The sequence below is a fragment of the Diabrotica virgifera genome, chromosome 9 (assembly GCF_917563875.1).
Source record: "Diabrotica virgifera virgifera chromosome 9, PGI_DIABVI_V3a".
NCBI classification, from domain to species: domain Eukaryota; kingdom Metazoa; phylum Arthropoda; class Insecta; order Coleoptera; family Chrysomelidae; genus Diabrotica; species Diabrotica virgifera.
Genome location: NC_065451.1, coordinates 97,903,287 through 97,924,026, shown reverse-complemented (window position 1 = coordinate 97,924,026; position 20,740 = coordinate 97,903,287).

The window sequence follows — 20,740 nt, the reverse complement described above, 5'->3', positions numbered from 1 at the left end:
CTTATTTGCAAGCAATTTTTGATTGTAATAATATTTCTAAATGTAAGTCAGACACATTAAGAGAATTAATCACTACAATTCAAAAGAATATTTTGTCACTAAAAAATTTGAATTTAACTTCCGAAAATTTATTTGACTTAACACTTATATTCATTCTAAAAAAGAAGTTAGATTTTCAATCGGCTAAGGCATATGAATCTGAGAGGAATCACGATGAAATACCTACTTTAAATCATTTCTTAAAATTCTTAGAAAAACGTGCAGTAATTCTGGAAAATGTTGAAATTTCTAGTCCTAAAACTGCCAGAAAAAATTTCTCATCTCATTCGACAATGCATGAGGCAACTTCAAATCACCAATTTCAATTAATTTGTATCTACTGTAACAAGGTGGGCCATAAAATTTACACTTGCTCTGAGTTTAAAGATATACCTCATTCCGCCAAATTGCAATTTGTTAGGGCAAATAATTTATGTATAAATTGTTTTGGTAAACACAATTTGAAAGAGTGTAAATCCTCTAAAAAATGTTCTTTTTGCTCCAAGTCACACAATTCGTTAATGCACATAAAAATCGGCGAAAATCAACATTCTCCGCCAATGACTAGTAGTAAGCGTCATTCACATTCTCTATATAATAATGGTTCAAATTCTCAACCTAATAGCTACGCAGGTAACCATAGCTCTCTAATCTCATCTAATAGTTCTTATTTAGATAATACTGCTCATGTTCAAAATGGTAATAATTCATCTTCTCATCTCGATAGTAATTCAAATCTTCAAACCCGTTCTCTGGATATCCAACCAGTACAGGAAAATTCAGGAATAACAAATTTTCAAGGTCCTTCGAGAAATTTTACGGAAAATAACCCTACCGCAAATAATCATTCAGCGAATCACTCTGTTCAGTCAGTAAAAAATAGTCTTATTTTTCTGGGTACTGCAAAAGTAACCTTACTTGGTAAAAACGCTAATTTCTGCATAGCGAAAATTCTTTTGGACACAGGATCCCAAAATTCATTTATCGTAGAGAAGCTTGTGAACAAGTTACAATTAGATACGTATAACAAGTCAGTACATATATCAGGAATAGGAGGGAGTGGCTCGACTTGTACCAAAATGTCAGATATAACCATATTTTCCAATTATGATCGTCGAAGAAGTTTTCATTTTTCAGTAGTTGTATTACCCGAGATTACTTGTGCTCTCCCTCAATCAAAAATACTAGTGAAAAAATTAAATATTCCGGAACAATTCTTTCTAGCAGACGACGAATTTTTTAAGCCTTCTGAAATTGACCTTCTAATTGGTTTGGATGTTTATTACGATATTATTTTACCAAACTTTGTCAGACTTGGCAAAAATCTTCCAGTCTTACAAGAGTCTCACTTAGGTTTCGTGGTAGCTGGTACAGTTCCTGATCATTTTACTGTATCCAATATATCTGTTACAGACAGTAGCTCAGAAGTTTTAACTGAATCTAATTCACTTCTTTCCACATTACAATTAGACAGCCGTTTGAAGAAATTCTGGGAAATCGAGGAAATTCCCAATAAATTCTATCTTTTAGAAGCTGATGAGGCATCTGAAAACCTATTCCGTTCTACAACCAAAATTTTACAAAATGGTAGATTTCAAGTAAGTTTGCCGCTGAAATCACCTTCAGAAAATCTAAAGTTAGGAAATTCTTATTACATGGCCAGAAAACGTTTCATTTCCTTAGAAAATAAATTTAAAACTAATTGCAACTTTTATCAAGACTATAAAAAAGTTATTGATGAATTAATTGAACTTAAACATGCTCATTATGTACCCCTAACTCTGCTAAATGCCAAATCTGAAAATAAATATTTTATTCCGCACTTAGGTGTAGTTAGAGAATCCAGTTTAACAACGCGTTTGCGCGTTGTCATGGACGCCAGCGCCAAAAGTTCCTCAGGGTATTCCTTAAACGACGTGTGTTTAAAGGGATATCAGGTCCAGCCAGAATTGTATGACATTCTATGTAGATTTAGACTTTTTCCTTTTGTATTCACGGTAGATATTAAAAAAATGTTCCGACAGGTCCTCGTGAACCCGGAACAAACTTTTCTTCAAAACATTTTATGGCGAGAAAACCCTGATGAAGACTTTAAATGTATCCAACTCGATGTTTTTTTTTTTTTTCCGAGGTGGGAATCTTCTTAAGACCGTCTGGGAAGGTGTCCCAGGTGTGTCGGATTCGGCCCGCCCTCTCTGTATCACGAGCCGCCTACCGACTAAACCCACCTCCTCTTTCTCCAGCCGACGGGTCTGGAACCGCTCTTAGCAAGCATATCTGACCCGTCGACCTTACTCATAGCTCCCCTCCGGCACTTCTAGCGTGCATTCCATGGATTGGTTGGCCGCTCGGCCGCCCCCCGCGCACGCTCCGCACCAGACAGGCCGGTGAAGCGACCGCCTAGCTCAACCCGTGCGCGGGTAGGTCGACCGGGGTGTCCCCAGCCCAGGATGGAACGAACCAGAGAATGTCAGTTGGCAGTTACGAGCAACTCCAGTCATTCATACTTTCATCTATCCACGCTGTCTCATCCACCCATTCATACTTTCTTTCATTTAACCCCAAACATTCCTTACTTTCATCTATGCACACTTACTCGTCCACCCATTCATTCTGACATTTAGATGGGACAGTCTGTGTAGGTTGGATGTAAAAGGTCCTTCCCCACTGATTGTCCCAAAACGATACAAAACATGGTATAACATACAAAGAAAGAACTAGAGTAAAAGGAGATGAAAAGAGAAAGTGGAGATAGAATTAGAGAAGAGAGAAGAAAGAGAAAAGAAGAATAGGAAAGAAGCAAAAGAGAAAAGAAAAAGTAAAGATAGAGAACATAAACAGGAAATAGAAAGATAAAATTGATCAAAAGACGATTACTTGTATAGATAAAATTAAGTAAATAAATAAATAAACTACAATAAAATAAATAAATAAATAAATAAAACCATGTAAGAATAAAAATAGACAGTCAGTGTGGTTTGGATGTAAAGGGTCCTCCCCCCTCTGACTGCCCGCCACGACACAAACACATTTTTTAAATAAATAAATATAGTGGTCATCCCGTCTGCAGACGCCTCTCCTTCTCTTCCTTGTGTTTCATTGTCTTGGTGACAAAAGCAATGACCAGGTCGAAGTCTCTCTTGCCATTGATAGCTTTATCAATTAGCTCGTGAGGCTCGCCTAGAGGGGATCCCAGACCCAGCTGCAGCTCGGCACGCCCCGCATGGTACGCAGGGCACACGAACACGACATGCCGCGCGTCATCAACCACCCCACACTCGGGACACAGATCGTCAGCGGTCTTCCCTATACGGTGGGTATATTTTCTGAACGATCCATGCCCCGTCAAAAACTGTGTGAAGTAGTAGTTGACGCGCCGATGCCGACACCCGCACCACCTCACCACATCCGGGATCAAGGATCTCGTCCAGACCGCCCTCTCGACTTCGGCTGCCCATTCCCTCTGCCACAACTCTATACTTCTCTTTCTTTCTAATGGTCCTGAACCTATTGCCCCGTTGGTACATTCGGACTCTCTCTCCAGCCAGGATGTGCACCGGCACAGAACCAGCCACCACCTGTAACGCAATGGTTGATACAGTTCTGTACGCGCTGCACACCCTGATCAGAGGTTTCCTTTGTGCCCTGAGAAGCATGTCTTTATATTTTTTCATCCGGAGGACCTCGTACCATACCGGGGCCCCGTATAATACTATCGATAGAATGGATTGTAACATAACTGTTCTTTTCTGTGATCCTGGGCCCCCTATGTTTGGCATTAACTTGTTTAGTACCGAGGTCCTTTTTTCAGCCTTTCGACATGCTTCCTGAACGTGTTGTCCGAATGCTAGTCTATCGTCTAACGTGATGCCTAAGTATTTCACGGTCTTTTGGGGTCTTATTTCGGAGCCATTGTACTCGAATATTATGTTGTTTCTGTATCTCGGTCCCCTCAAGATTATCGCTTCAGTTTTCTCTACTGCAAGTTTTAAATCGTTTTCTTCTATCCATTCCGCGGTTCTCTTTATTGCTTGGTTTACTTTTTCTATTATGCCCCAATCGCCTTCGACTAGTAAGGCCAGATCGTCCGCGTATGCAATCGCTTTTACTCCTCTCTCTCTTTGTTTATTTCTAGTACCCCGTTATATAATATATTCCATAGTGAGGGTCCCAGGACTGACCCCTGGGGTACTCCCGCGGTCATTTTCATCTTCTTTTTCTTTGATATGCATACGGTTCTTTCAGATAGGTAGTCCTTTATTATGTTGGACAAATATTCCGGAGCTCCACATTCGACTATTCTGTCTACAATGAGGCCCCAGTTTGCTGAGTTAAAAGCGTTTTTTATGTCCAACAGAACAAGGACTACCCACCTTTTCTTGCTTGCCTTTGCCGAGTCCTTTATCCAGGTTGCGGCATCTACTGTCGATCTGCCTTTCCGGAATCCGTACTGTTGATTAGATAACGCTCTCTCATCTTCCAACATGACTTCCAGTCTCCTCTTGATAAGTCTTTCGTAGAACTTACCAAGGCAGTCCAGGAGGCATATTGGCCGATAAGAGGCTGCCGAATCGGGGGGCTTCCCAGGCTTCAGGAGTAGAACTAAGTTCGCTTCCTTTAAGTCCCTGGGAAACTCTTGCTTCTGCAGTAGGTCATTACATATTCTTCTGATCAAACCTGGTTTCTCTGTTGCTATTATCTTGATTGCCTCTGGAGGCAGCCCGTCGGGGCCGGGAGCTTTCCCCGTCTTCATCTCCTGACCAGCGGTTTTAATTTCATCTTCCGTGAACTCCTCTACCATTGTTGGAAAAATCTTAACAAAGTTTTGGACTGTCTTCGTGGGGAAGAGGAGTTCAGCTGATTCCATCCGCTGGTCCTCGTCAAGTTTATATGGGGCCATTATTTTCAAGGACTTCATGGTAATTTTATATGCGTCGCCCCATATATCCTCATCTAAAGCTTTAATCAGGGCCTGCCACTTTTCTTTTTTACTTTGTTTTATTGTTTTGTTTAATTTTTTCTTCTGTTCTTTGTATATTTCATTGAGCTCGAGGTTGCCCTGGCTTCTCGTGTAATTCCTTCGAGCTCTGAGGCATTTCTCCCGTAGATCTTCAATTTCATCCGTCCACCAGTAGGGAGTTTTTTGGTTGTTTTTCCTTTTCACGGTGGCCAACTTTACTGCGCTCTCGAGTACTCCTCTCAGTTGGCCAAGGTCAGAAATCTCTTCCTCATTTATTTTTCTGACCTCCGATAGGTACGTATTTGTGTTAAAATATGTTTTAGTGTGTCCTATCGGCCGCCTTATTCCCCCTTTAACCTTTATTTCATATTTGATGTATCGGTGGTAGGTAAATAACTGATCGTCGAGAACATCCCAATCGTGGACTCTTCTTGATAGCCCCTCGCTTGCAATAGTAACGTCAATATGTGTTTGACTGGCCCCCCTTACGAACGTAGGTTTATTATTATTTAGAACTTGGAGGCCAGTCTGGGCTATCCACTCATTCCAGAGTTCCCCCTTTTTGTCGTTTATGGGGGAACCCCACAACCTAGATTTTGCATTGATGTCCCCGGCGATCATAATTTCTTTTTCGTTCGCGGCGGTACTCATTATCTCATCTACTATGTCTTTGTATCTAGGTAGAGGGATGTTCGGAGACACGTAACATGCCAGGAGGCTGAAGTCCCTAAGTCTGATGAGGACATGATTTTCCCCCCTGACAATGGCACGAACTCCCACATCCCCATTCCTAATGAGCACCGCCACGTTTTGCTGGCTATCTTGTACCCACCCACCGACCGATGTAATTTTCTTATTTGGTTCGGGGACGATGAGCAGATCTATTTCTAGCTTGCAGGCTTTTGCGTGGACAAGATCGTGCGATCTGCGCGCTCTGCCCACGTTCACCTGCAGTATCCTTATACCAGGTTGATCCTTGAGGTCCGTTTAGGTTCAGTTCCCTGAGGTCTCCTCTGCAGCGGATTCGCATCCTATTATTAGGTTAAAATGTCTAAAAACTAAAGTGAATAAATAAACAGGTATAGATAAAATAAATAAATAAATAAAAGAAATAAAATGTATATAGATAAAATGTATATAAATAGAAATTTTCAATAAATAGTATATATAGATGAATAAATAAAATAAATAAAATTCAATAATTAAGTTAAATAAATAGAGTGTATAAATAAATTTTATTAAATTGAAATAGTGGTGAGCATAAGGTGTTTTCCGTGAAACTTTGTGAGAGGTGGCCTCCTGTTTCGCAGGTGGGCTGTATAGGGGTCCATTTCTGTTCTCCAGGAAACCATCTCTCCCCTTCTTACTTTTATTTTTTTTCTTATGCACCCTTTGGGGGTTCCCTTTCCCTTCCCCTACCGTACACCCACGCCCGATAGGCTGGGCATTGCATGCGGTCCATGCGATGACCTTCTTCATTACAAGTGAGACAGAATGCAGTGTTACCACACTGCACTGCCGTATGCCCTGTTTTCATGCAGTTGTAGCAACACGCTACCCTGCTCTCCCCTTTACATTCAAATGTGCTATGCCCGTAATGGACATTTGTAGCACCTCATCGGGGTGTACCTCTCCATAATGGGACAGAACACCCAGCCTATCGCTATCGTAGTGTATCGTCTCAATTCCTCCGCTTTCGTAGGGCGCACGGCTATGGTTGCCACTTGTTCTCCGTGCTGGTTTGTTCGTAGCATTTTTATGTCTACCTCGTCCTGTGATATTCCGGTGTATGCTTGTATGGCTTCATGTAGGATTTTCTCCGTGACCCCTGGGTCCAGACCAGTTATTGTGAAATAATTCTCTTTGCGCCTTACTGTCATACTAATACCGGACATCTTCGTTTCCATCTCCCTTTTTAGCTTTTCTGCAGCTCCCTTTCCTTTAAGCTTCACGAGGATGTCCCCCCCTTCGGTTTTTTTAAGTCTATCCACCTTCACTCCTATTTTCCCTATATTTATTTTCGCATTCATCTCCTTTAAGACGTCTGTATATGACTTGCTCCCGGTTTTAATTAGGAGGGATTCCTCTTGCTCGTTTTTAACTTCTTTATCCATTTCTTTGCCTCGTATAATTATCTCCCACGTTATTTTTTCCCTCCTACCCACGAATTCCAGGGCTTTTCGTACCTTCTCTTTGTTTATTTCGTTATTAATTGCTACCCGTATTATTTCGGGCGGCTCCTTCCTCTCTTTAATTTGTTTTAGGGCCTTCTCCGCCACTTCATATATACCTTGGTCCTTAATTTTTGCGACATAGGTATACCATTCTCTCCTTACAGTTGCCATGGAGCTTCTGTTCCCATTTTCTATGTACTCTACGTTTCCCTCTTGACAACCCTCTATGATTTCATGCACTTCTTCTCTGATAGTGCGTATTACGCTTTCTATTCCACCCTCTTTTATTTCATTTTTTGTTACTATCAGGCATTCTCTCTTAGCTATTGTTTCTTGCAAGCCCCCTTGTTCCCATTTTGTTTTTTCGTAGACTGTTTCCTCCCACCTCTTTTCATATATTTGGTTGAAGTCATTTATGTCCCCCCCTTTGTTTAATACTTCAATTATCTTCTCAGTCTCCTTTCTTTGCTTTTCTCGCTCTATTTTTATTTTGCATTGTTCGCATCTAATGCTCTCCTCCTCCGCTTGTGTCTTCTTACTTTGGTTTAGGCCTGTTTTGTTCTGATTATATATTTCCCCAATCAGATTTCTAGCTATTATTTTGTGTTCCCCCTGTATGGGGCCTTTATTGTTTAATATTTCCAATACTTGTTTTAGCTTTCTCAGGATCCTTTCATTTTCTGTCTCCTCGGGGTATTCGGCGGTCTCTTCCCTCTTCTCTTTTTTGAATCTCTCATTTTCCTCTAGGCTATCCCCTTTTCTTTTTTTGGACTGTTGTATTGCTTCGTAATCCTCGTCGTCAAACAACAAGGCTTGAAGAATGCTATCTCCAGTTTTTTGCCAGTGTGTCTCCGTTTGATCTTCTCTTTTATTTTCCTCTCCTTCCACTTCTATTGCTTCCGCCGAGGGTTCCCTCTCCTCTGCATCTCCTTCTTTCTCTTCCTCTTCTCTATTAGTTTCTTCTAGCATGTTGTCCAATAATGTCGAGTGTGTTATGGGACCCGACCTGTTTATTTTTGGTTGATTCTGATGCCTCTTTAACATTTCTTCCTCAAACTTCTTTCGCTCCTCTATTTCTTCCATTTTGCCGTCGTGCGACAGTTCTTCCCCATTCTCGTTTTTGTTAATCTTAGCTTCGTCCTGTTTCTTTTGCCTGTAGTCGTCCTCTTTTTTTTCCTGTTCCTTTGGTTTTTTTAATGGTTCCATACAAATCCCACGAGTTGGGACGTACTATACGTCAGACGCGGCAGTGCGCCCTTACCGCGTTAAGGCTATGTTACTTCGGGAGGTCGCCAGGTATCCCGAAGGGATCGTTTGCGATGCTCTAACCCTCGCATCTCTCATATCTTTGGCACGATGCCTTCCACCGTGATAATGGGGATTATTTTATTGAGGTTTACTCCTCTAGGCTTTTTTCACGGTTGCCTCCGGACGCAGTGGCAGTCTGTATTCGCAGGCTACTTGGAATTTCCGCGTAACTGCTGCCTCCCCTCTTACGCGGGATTGGAATGGGGATTTGTGTATATGGGATAAAGGTATTTAGGTGGGGTGAGACATTTCGGCCACTCTTTATAAATGGGTTGGGATCATTCTAAGAATGAAAAAGGTGTTTGTCGAAAGTTGAAACTGGAGCCCCCGCAACGACGCAAAGCGCGATGCACAACGCAGGCACCCCGGCGAAAGGCCCCAGCCCCGACTCCGACAAAAACGTTTGTGGAAAGTGGCGATTAGAATTTGGGGATAGAGTAGCCTCCGGGAAGTTGGAATGTGTAACTTAAAATTGCTGAAGGCGAAGGCGCCGCAACTGTTCGCTTCAGTTGCCGCGCCTTTTAGCGTCCAGCGGCGGTGTCCGGCGACCACCCGGTGCACAGACGCTGGACGCTGGGACTGTGTTTGGTTTCACTGGTCGTGCTCCCCTCACAGAATTCAGGGACCAAGATCAATTACTCGGCCCTCCCACCAGCGTCGAGGAAAAAATACAGACCCAGGGAGAGATCCAACTCGATGTTGTAGTTTTTGGAACCAATTCAGCCCCGTTCTTGGCAACAAGGGTTCTTAAAGAAATTGCTTGTCTAAACTATTTAGAATTTCCTCTTGCGTCTGATGCAATTCTGAATCAATTCTATATGGACGATGGCCTTTGTGGTTCATATAATCACAACGAACTTTTCAATTTATACTCTCAATTAAATACCATCTTAAATAAGCATGGGTTTGAGTTGCATAAATATTGTTCAAATAGTGATTATTTTCTTAAAAATATTTCCAAAGACATTTCGGAAAATCAAAAAGCTGATTATGACATAAACATAGATGAAGTCCCAAGTAAAGTTCTTGGGCTAAAGTGGAGTACAGCAGAAGATACTCTTTGTATTTCCGTGCCTCAAGAAATCGTGCAGGGTCCAGTTACTAAAAGAAAAATACTTTCTATCTTAGCTCAATGTTATGATCCGTTAGGCTTGATAAATCCTGTTATAGTAAAAGGTAAGATACTGATGCAAAAATTATGGTTCAAAAAATTTCATTGGGACACTGTAATAAACGACGCTTGCATTCTTAAAGATTGGCACAATTTTATTGAACATATCCCCTTGCTTTCACAACAAAAAATAGCTAGACAATATTTTCGTCCGAAAACTATTAGCAAAATAGAAATTCATGGTTTTTCTGATGCAAGCATAGAGGCTTATGGTGCTTGCATTTATTTTCGAGTTCTTTATTCTGACAATGATATTTCTTCTACTTTAGTATCTTCAAAATCTAGAGTCGCCCCACTTAAATCAATTACCATTCCAAGGTTAGAACTTTGCGCTATGCTCTTGCTGGCGAAACTTGTAAACAAAATTCTACAAGTCTTCGAAAATAAATTAGAGTATGACTCAATAAATTTGTGGACCGATTCTCAGGTCGCTTTATGTTGGTGCAGGGCACACCCTAGTAAATGGTCAGTGTTCGTATCGCATAGAGTTGCTCAAATTCAAGAACTGACGCAAAATTGTCAGTGGCGATACGTTAAATCAGCTGAAAACAGTGCTGACATTCTATCACGCGGTTTATCAGCCCAAGAAATTCTGGACAACAAGTTGTGGTGGTCCGGTCCTGCTTTTCTTCTTAATCATTCTTTAGAATTCTCTGATGAACCCCCAATAGCTGATCAGCTAATTACAGAGCACAGAAAAACTCGTTCCAATATACTCACAAACGTCAACTCAAAACCTCCTTGGGAACAATTATTTCAAAATTTTTCTTCTTTTTCTCGATTACGTCGTACTATCGCATATGTACTCAGATTTGTCAGTTGTTTAAAAGGAAACAAAAAATCTGATCCCCTCACTGTTCAAGAATTGGACCAAGCTCTATATTTTATAGTTCGGCAAGTTCAGCTAACCAATTTTTCTAAAGAAATTTCTGAACTTTCTGCAAACCAGCAACTATCAAATAAACAATTATTATCTTTAAATCCATTTCTCGATGAATTATCAATGCTGAGGATCGGCGGACGGCTTTGTAACGCCTCCATTCCCTACCAACAGAAACATCCCTTGCTTTTGCCACCCCATAATCATACGACCTCCCTCATACTAGAGTACGAACATAGGCGGCTCGGGCATGCTGGTGCTCAAACCGTTCTGAGCAATATTCGTTTACGTTTTTGGCCCCTTAATGGGCTCAGAGAGATCAAAAAAATCATTCGAAATTGCAATATGTGTTTTCGATTCAATAATCAAGTCTGCCAACAGATTATGGCAAGTTTGCCCTCTGATCGTGTAAATGTTTCTAGACCATTTCAGAAAGTTGGAATTGATTTCGGAGGATTCTTTCAAATAAAATCCTCAAGGCTTCGTAAATCTCCACTCATAAAATCATACATTGCGGTTTTTGTTTGCATGGTCACCAAGGCAGTTCACATAGAGCTAGTTCTTGGACTGTCTACTGACTCCTTTCTGAACGCTTTAAAACGTTTTGTCTCGAGAAGAGGAAATCCGTCAGTGATCTATAGTGACAACGCCACCAATTTTTTAGGTGCAAAAAATGTCCTACATGAGTTGTATCAATTTTTCAAAACTAATAATAATGTAAATATTATCTGTGACTTTCTTTCACAAAATGAGACCAAGTGGAAATTCATTCCACCTCGATCTCCGCATTGAGGTGGAATCTGGGAATCCGCCATCAAAAGCGCAAAATTTCATATCAAGAGATTGGTAGGTAATGCTTTGTTCACTTCAGAAGAGTTTAACACTATTCTTTGTCAAATCGAGGCAATACTAAATTCTCGGCCCTTAGGTCCAGTTTCTAATGACCCTACAGATTTAACCTGTCTTACACCGGGACACTTTCTGATAGGGTCTCCTCTCACCGCTTATCCTGAAAAGGATCTTTCACATTTAAACGAACATAGACTTTCCACCTTCCAGCAGATTTCTAAAATTCAACAAGTTTTTTGGAAACGTTGGTCGGTTGATTACTTAAATCGCCTTCAGAACCGGCCTAAATGGGCTGAAGAATATTCTGACCTGCAAGTAAATAAACTAGTTTTACTCAAGGAAGATAATGTACCTCCAATGATGTGGCCGTTGGCGCGCATCATTGAAGTATATCCTGGTAAGGATGGCAAAGTCCGTGTGGTTAAGCTCCGTACGGCTTCCGGAGAGTTTATCCGATCCATTTCAAAGCTTTCTTTATTACCAAATCAAATTCAACCTTAAAACGACCAACATGCTTATTTCTAGTTTTGTTACATTCTTCCTAACACTTTGTTTTTTCTGTTTCTGTTACTGTGTAATTTAGTTGAAGCAGGGATGCTTCAACGCGGGGGAGAATGTTGAAACTTTATTATATAATCCAAATTCTAATCTTTGCTTTATTACGCCCCTAAAATTATGTCACATTTAATACACGATTTTGGCCTTCTTAAAAAATCTATCTCAAAAAATGAGTGACAATTCCTAAATAAAATATTTGTCAATGTTACATATATTTAAAAAACGATAGCTTTTTCAATTATAATAGTTCATAATTAAGTCCAAATTAATATTTAGGACTTTTTTGTACAATATTAATTCTCGATGTGTCTGGCGTAAAAGCTAAACTTAGCTTTAGTAAGTGTAGTCTTTTTAAATAAACCAATTAGGAAAAAGAAGTAATTTATTCTACAACCAAGAGACGGAGAAAACGGTTTGGGAATTAATACCAAAGCGATACTTCTTCAATAATTGTGAAAAGTAGTGGTTAATATTTGTTAATAGTTAAAATTTATGATATTTGGTCTTCATCAAGTAATTATGACCGAAAATATAAGAAAAACCCGTCAACAACAGAAGGAGCAACAGCAACTTGAAAGTCAGGTTAAACGACTAGAATCTGACGTGAAAGGTGGCATTGAGGAACTAAAATCGCTTATAGGAGAACAAAATATGGATGAGAGTTCCAAACCCAATTCCAGTAGTAAGAATATCTTAGAAAGAATTAAAATGCTGGAAGATAATTTTAATAGATCCCTTAACAGTATCAAAAGCGAGATAGAAAAACTAAGAGACACGTCTAATTCCTCTAAAAAAAGGATGGAATATCAACATCAGAACTACTTGCTAAACGGTATTGTGTTTAACAATATTCCAGAGAGTGAAGAACTACATCAACAGGTAGCAAAAATCATTAGTAATAAATTAAACATACAAATATCCGAAAACGATATTAATTTTTGCTATCGAATTGGCAAAAAACAAGAACGAGCTGTCAGTCAAAGGAAACCTCGACCAACGGCAGTTATGTTTATAAACAAGTGGAAACGTGATCTAGTGTTCACAAACAAAACAAAATTGAAAGGCAGTGGACTTGTTATGATGGAACTCCTCACAAGAGAAAATCAAGCTCTTTATAAATACGCGTGTGACAAGTTTGGCTATAAGTGCTGTTGGTCGTGGAAAGGCCAAATTTTTGCAAGTGTCGGTGGTGAAAAGAAACAAATCACGAGTTTGGATATGGGAGACTAAATCATAATTTAACCAGTGAGTAAAAAAATTTATTTGTTGATTTCTTGCTATTAAAAAAAAGTTGAGCTGTGGGGCCAACTATGTGCCATTTTTGACAATCAAAAACACAAACTTTACGTAGAGTCCTAGTTTTTTTTTTGTTTGTTTTCCCATTAATTACTTGTTTCTGTTTATTTATTATTGTAAAAATAAATGTACAGTTCTACAAATTTAAATATTATGCCTCTACCTATTAGTGCGATATAATTATTATTCTCATATTAAATTAGATATAAATAAATTCTTCTTTTTATATTATGATTACTTTTGGTCATATTAATGTAAGATCACTGACTGCACATTTTATTGAATTCAAAAACTGTGTTCTCTTAAAAAAATTTGATGTACTAGCAGTTAGTGAAACTTGGCTTACAAATTTCATTACCGACAAGGATATAGGTATAGATGGGAATAATGTGATAAGAAGGGATAGAAATGGAAATGGGGGAGGTGTGGCATTCTATGTTAGATCTCAAATTAAATATAAAGTTCTACAAACAAATAATAACAGTATTGAACACCTTTGCTTGGAATTGTTCGTAAGTAATAAATCGTATGGATTCTGTGTTGTATACAAACCTCCTAAATTTAATGTCCGACATTTTTTTGACGAGTTTGAGAATATTCTATCTGATGTTTTGCCGTTGATTGAAACATTTTATTGTACTGGTGACTTCAATGTTAATTTGTTAAATACTGATTGCCCTGATACTAGAGTTGTCTGTGATTTTTTTGAAACAATGGGGTTACATCAAGTCATAGATCAGCCGACTAGAATTACATCTAGTACGGCAACCCTACTTGATTATATTTTAACTACAAAACGAAGAACAATTCTTGATGTTGTCGTGGAATGTGTTGATTTTAGTGACCACGAGTTGTTGATATCTAATATAAATATAGAGATTAAAAAGAAAGAAATTGTTTATAAGACTGTAAGAAACTTTAAGGCGATAAATCAGACCGTATTCTATGAGGAATTACAATCTCTACCGTGGCGAAATATTTTTGATATTGAGGGTCTTGATGATAAAGTCGAGTTTCTTACCAATAATATAATATGCTTACTGGATCGTCATGCTCCCTATGTAACCTATAAAATTTCGAAAAATTATGCACCATGGATGACTGACACTTTACGTATTATGAAAAAAGAAAGGGACAAAGTATTGAGTTTATACAAGAAATACAAAAACATCCAAACTTGGGAGGAATACAAATCAATTAGAAATATGTTTACTTTAGCTGTCAGAAGAGAAAAAAAGGCTTTCTATTCAAAAAAATTGGATAATAAAAACGGGAAGGATCTTTGGAAATCCTTAAAAGTTATAGGTCTTGGTAGGGAAACTCAAAACAATACGCAACTGTCAGAAAATTTAAGTGATATTTCGGCAATGAATGACTACTTTATAAATTGTGTTCCCAATATGAATCCTAATTTAACACTTAAAAACTTTTATAGTCATAATTGTCGTGTGGACGTGGAAGCAAATTTTTCATGTGTTGAAGAAAGTGACGTTTTAAATGTCATTAAAAGTATAAAGAGTGCTGCTACCGGATATGATAAAATAAATATACTAACAATTAATATGTGCCTTCCCTTTTTATTGCCTTATTTGACACACATTATTAATGCTTGCATTCTAAGAGCCGAGTTCCCGTCAATGTGGAAAGTTGCAAAAATTATACCGGTACCGAAAACAACTAATCCGACAGGATATAACGAAATCCGACCAATTAGTATACTGCCCACTTTCTCAAAGATACTAGAGAAAATTCTAAATCAGCAACTACAGGTTCACTTGAGTCAACATAAAGTTCTACCAGAAAATCAGTCTGGTTTCAGAAGGGATCACAGCTGTACTAGTGCCTTGTTAAAGATAACTGATGACATATTTGATGCCTGCGATAATGGTTTAATCACAGTGCTGATACTTCTGGATTACTCGAAAGCATTTGATACGCTTGATCATTCGCTATTAACTTCAATGTTTAAGTATATTGGTATGTCTCAGCGGGCATCGGATATGATATCTAGTTATCTCAGTAATAGAAGTCAAGCTGTTCATTACAACGGTAGGACATCAAACTATCTTAATACAAATAAAGGGGTACCACAGGGCTCTATTTTGGGTCCCAAATTGTTTAGTATTTACACTTCAAACTTTCCTGCAAACTTTCTCTCTTGTAACCAACACTATTTTGCTGATGATACTCAAATATATTTATCTTTTAAGCCTGATGAGTCTGAACAGGCAGTGGCAGCAATCAACTATGATTTAGAAAGAGTTTCTCAGTTTTCGACTAGCCATTGTCTTCGACTTAATAACAACAAGTCGGTAGGCATAGTGTTTGGTTCAGCGGCGCGGAGAGAAATCTTTCTGAGAGACTTTGCTCACATGATCACCATCGATAATTCTTCAATAGAGTTTAAGGAAACTGTGAAAAACTTGGGTTTACATATAGATCAAAACCTAAGATTTGGTGGTCATGTGGCCAAGTGTTTGCAGAAAAGTTATTTGAACCTGAAGTTTTTATTCCAATCTCGTCATATATTTACTAAAAAATTAAAAAAATTGCTCTGTGATACTTTGGTGTTATCACACTTTAATTACTGTGATACCATTTATAATTCCTGTATCACAGAACGTGACAGTTATCGGATACAAAAAATGCAAAATTCTTGTCTGCGTTTGATACATGGTATCCGTAGATATCAAGCAATTAGTTACAAACTTAAAGAAACAGGGTGGTTAAGTATGAAACATAGAAGACATGTACATTCAGCTTGTCAATTCCAAAAAATTATTATTTTCAAAACCCCCCCGTATCTCTATAATAAAATAAAATTCCGTACTGATGTACACAATATTAACATAAGACATAAAAACACCATTTCTATTCCTTATCATCGTACACAGCAATACAAGCGGTCTTTTACATATCAAATAGCCCAAGTTATGAATAAATATACTACTGGTACTAATTTTACTCAAAACAAATTTAGAAGGTTCGTTATTGAAAAATTAGGAAATATCGCATAGGTAGAGTTGGCTGACATGGTATGAGTAGAGCTTACATTCAAAGCGCATATTGGTAAACTAAAGTTAATTAATGTTACATTTTGATGTAACCAAATGTTAGTAGGTAACCTATTATACATAATCCTAGATATTTTTTTTTTATTATTTGTTTTGCCCAGGTTAGCTGAACAGACAGGACATGTATTCTACCCCGCATTATACATCTCCTGAACTGAAACTCGCCTGGAGCTTTTTTTTAAACTAATATTCATTATGTGAATAATATTATAGAATGAATAAAGGCCTTTATTATTATTATTATTATTATTATAAAAACTGGAACTCCAGAGCTTCTTCAAAAAAATTAATATTCATGTCCCACTAAGAACAACCAGGGCTACAGTTAGTTTCCATTACCCAATCCACCGTGCTAACTATGGTCTTAACAACTTCCTCACTAGAACTGCCAGACTAGCAAACCAGCACCTTAACATTGACCTTTTTGAAACTTATAGCAAGTTCCTGAATCAGGTTTTACTAAACATTTTTTTACAACACCTGTACGATGTTTGCATACTGCTATCTGGTCACAAATGACCAATTATCAGTTATTCTCTGACCTAACTTAATAACAACAAATACTTAAATCTAAGGGCATACCCTATGGCTTACTCTTATTATATCTATCAACTAATGCACTACAATTAACATTCAATAACATCACAGCACTATGCTCTGCTTTTTACACTAAACTATTACACATTTACACTAACTCAAATGGTTTTGTCCTCATGAGTCTTCTCTTTAGTTCAGTGTTGTCAAGAAGCTGGATTGCCTCGACATTCACATGACTATGCAGTCTCTGCTCGTGACTTGCTGCTGTTCTCTTGATTACTTCGGTCACAGTTTCCATGCCCAGGTCCTGGTGGAGGTTGCTGTTACGGATATACCAAGGAGCATCAACAATGTTCCTCATTACTTTGTTTTGAAATCTCTGGATAATATGTAGGTTACTAGCTTTGGTACAGCCCCAGAGTTGGCAACCATATACCCATACTGGCATCAGTACTTGTTACAGTATCACTCATAGTTAAAATTATCGGTGAGTGATCAGAGTTCATGTCTCAGCCATCATTGATATCCAGATAGTTAGCTGAGATATTTTTGTAAATAAAAAATCTATCAGGTCTGGAATTTTGTTCCTATCGGTAGGCCAGTATGTTGGTCTGCCAGTAGATATTACTTCACCCTTTTGTTCTTTAACAGCTGACAATAGTTCTTTTCCTTTAGTTGTAGTTAGCCTAGAGCCCCAGTGGGTATTCTTTGCATTAAAGTCGCCACCGATGATGTATCTTTTTCCTAAAGTGTTCAGAAACTCCTTGTATTGTTCTCTTTTAATGGAGTGTCTAGGAGGACAATATATTGAACTTATATTCATGATATGTGTTTTCATCTTTACACAAACTGTTGTAGCTTGTATGTGCTCAGTTGCATATTTTAATTCCTCATGATGCGAGATGTTATCTTTAATTATAATAGCGCTTCCTCCTTTAGCTGCATTATCTGGGTGTACAGTTGAATATACTATGTACACCCTAAATTTTATATATGACTGTTCAGTGAAATGTGTTTCAGAAACGAGACACAGATCAATTTTCTCAATGTCTAGTACTGCTTGCAACTCAATCTGATGTTGTAACAGTCCATTTGCGTTCCACGCCATTATTCGGAGGTTCTTAGCCATTTCTGATTTTCGGAATAGCTCCTTTAGCGCTATGCTCTAGTCGGGTGACTCTAATATCAATTAGAGTTATTTTGCCGTCAATATTAGTGAGCTTTTCCAATATCATTTTTAATGTAATATCAGTTTCTTTTTCTTGTTGCGATGGTGCATGTCTCCTTGCATTCTTTGTTACATCACTATAACTTCTACTTTGACTGACCTCTGCCGTTTTCAGTTTTTTGGTTTCAATAACCCTCTGGGGCGCTTTTATATTATTGTCTTTGTTTGTTCTCTGGTTTCTCATTGTTTGTAATTTTTTAGCTAAATAACATCCGCGGTAGTTTGCAGGATGGTTTTCGCCGCAATGAACACATTTTGGTTTATCTTCCGGTGGTTTTTCGCAATCTTTAGTAAGGTGTTTACCAATACAGTTTACACATCTTGGCTCCTTTTTACAGTACTTCCACGTGTGTCCGTAAGCCTGGCATCTTTTACATTGCTGGACTAATCTGGAACTCCTCAATGGCTCGATTTTAACTCTCGTACTAAGTATGTCTGTTATGCTGTAAATTTTATTTATATCTTCATCCTGTCTAAATGTTAGGATGAACATTTCTAGTTGTTTTTTAGTGTTCCATTTGAATTTCTTGTCAGCTTTAATGACTTTATATTGTCGTTTTTGTAGGTCTTTTAATATGTCCTCTGGTGGCCATGTGTGATGTAATTTCTTAACAACAACTCTAATTGGCCTCTCTTGCTTGTTTTCATAAGTGTGGTACGAAAGGTTACTCGTATTTAATTTCTCTATTAAAGCTGTGTAGTTATCGCTATTGGCTGTATTAATTTTTATAACTTCACTGTTTATGCATTTTCATAGTAAAGTTAATACCAGCCTCAACCAGGAGCTTATTCAGGTCAACAGCACTTTGGAAACCTTCTACTACAACCGGCGGTGGTGGTTTTGGTTTTTTGATTGGTTTTTCAATTTGTGTTTCTGCACTTGATTTTTGCGGAGAGGGAGGAGATAATGAGGTATCCATTTTACGTTTTTGTTTTTCCTTTTTTCTTGTCTTATCCAGCCCGTTTTATACGCTAGATCTTCTTCATCGGTGCAGTATTCAAGTTTATCTGCTTTTAAATTGTTTTGTGATTCATCAGCACTTGCGGTTAACCCTGTATGTTGTTCGGCTTTTTCCAGCTGTGCTAATATTTTTTCCATATCGGCGATTATTTGACTCAACCGTTGATTATCCATATTAAGTCTCTTAACATTTTCTTCTGAATGACACCATGCATTATAAAGCGACTGCTCATTTTGTGAACGTTGCGTATTCTCTGCGAACATCGCATTATTTTGTTGGACTGGTAGTGCGTAGTCCGTATCGGCATTCATAGGAAACATTATACATAAATATTTAAATATTTCGCTTACCTAGGGCTACTTGAGTAGTAAACATTAACTAAGACTTATTGTGCTGTAAAAATAATAATAATAATAAACTCAAAAGTGACTTGTCTGCTTATGTCCGCCGACTTAACTTATAAGTTAGGCTGCTGCGTATGACACTAAAATATAGACTAAAATTCTACTTATACATAAGAATAAACTGTAATTTCTTAGTTATTGGTTAAGAAACTCTGCTATTGAATAATATGGTCTTTCAGATAAATAGGCTTTTATAATTTTACCGAACTTGGGGAAAGATGTTTCAGATTAAAGTTGTAGAGGGAGATGGTTGTATAGTTTTTTTTGCAGAATATAATATAGATTTCTTTACTAACTCACTGGACGGGATCGATAAATAGATGTCAAAGGTAGAATTTCTGGTGAAATAGTCATGTCTAGCTCTTGCTGGAAAGACATGTAGATGTTTACGAATTAGGCAAACAGTTTCTAAAACATATGAAGAAGGTAGTGTTAGCATCCTGTGGCCTTTGAAGTAGCGTCTGCAATGTGTTGTTCTTCTGAGGGCAACTTATTGCTCTTTTTTGCAATTTAAAAATAACATCGGATTGGGCAGCTGTACAAGAACCCAAAAGGGAAGACCATATCGAAGATGGGACTCGAATAAAGAAAAATATGTTATTTTGGAAGAGGCTAAATTCATTTTCTTCAAAACAGATCTTATTGCAAAGCAAGCTGAGGATAGTTTCTTGCTAAACACATCGATATGAAGGGGCCACTTAAGGTTAACGATACTGATCTGGCTGTTATGAAGAGGTAAGGGTTGAAGAGCTCCTTTTTAGGCTAATGCTACTGTTTTATCTACGATAAAAGAGAGTATATTAGAATCGGACCAGGATTTTATTGTGAGTAGATCAGAAGTTATAGTAGCATGAAGAGTTGCGATATTTGAGTTGCTCCAAGTGATACTGGTAATCAGCAAAAAGAAAAACTTCTCCATCGATTTTTAAACTAGTGATGTCATTAATAAAGATAAGGAAAAGTAGAGGACCCAATACTGAACCTTGTGGTGCCCCTCATACAACATTTTTGAGACTAGAGTCTGTATCATTTGCTCTAAGCTGTTGTTTCCTATTATCCAAGTACGATTGAAACCAGTTCAAAGAAATACCTCGAATTCCATAGAAATCTAGTTTTTTATCAAAATGTCGTGATTTACACAATCAAAAGCTTTGGCATAATCACAAAAAACAGTGGCAGTGTGCAGATTATTGTTTAATGCTTGATAAACCTCATGTAGTCCAGAAAAAATGGCATCGGTGGTACATTTATTATTTAAAAAGCCGAACTGATATTTGTGATAAAATGTTATCAACGAGAA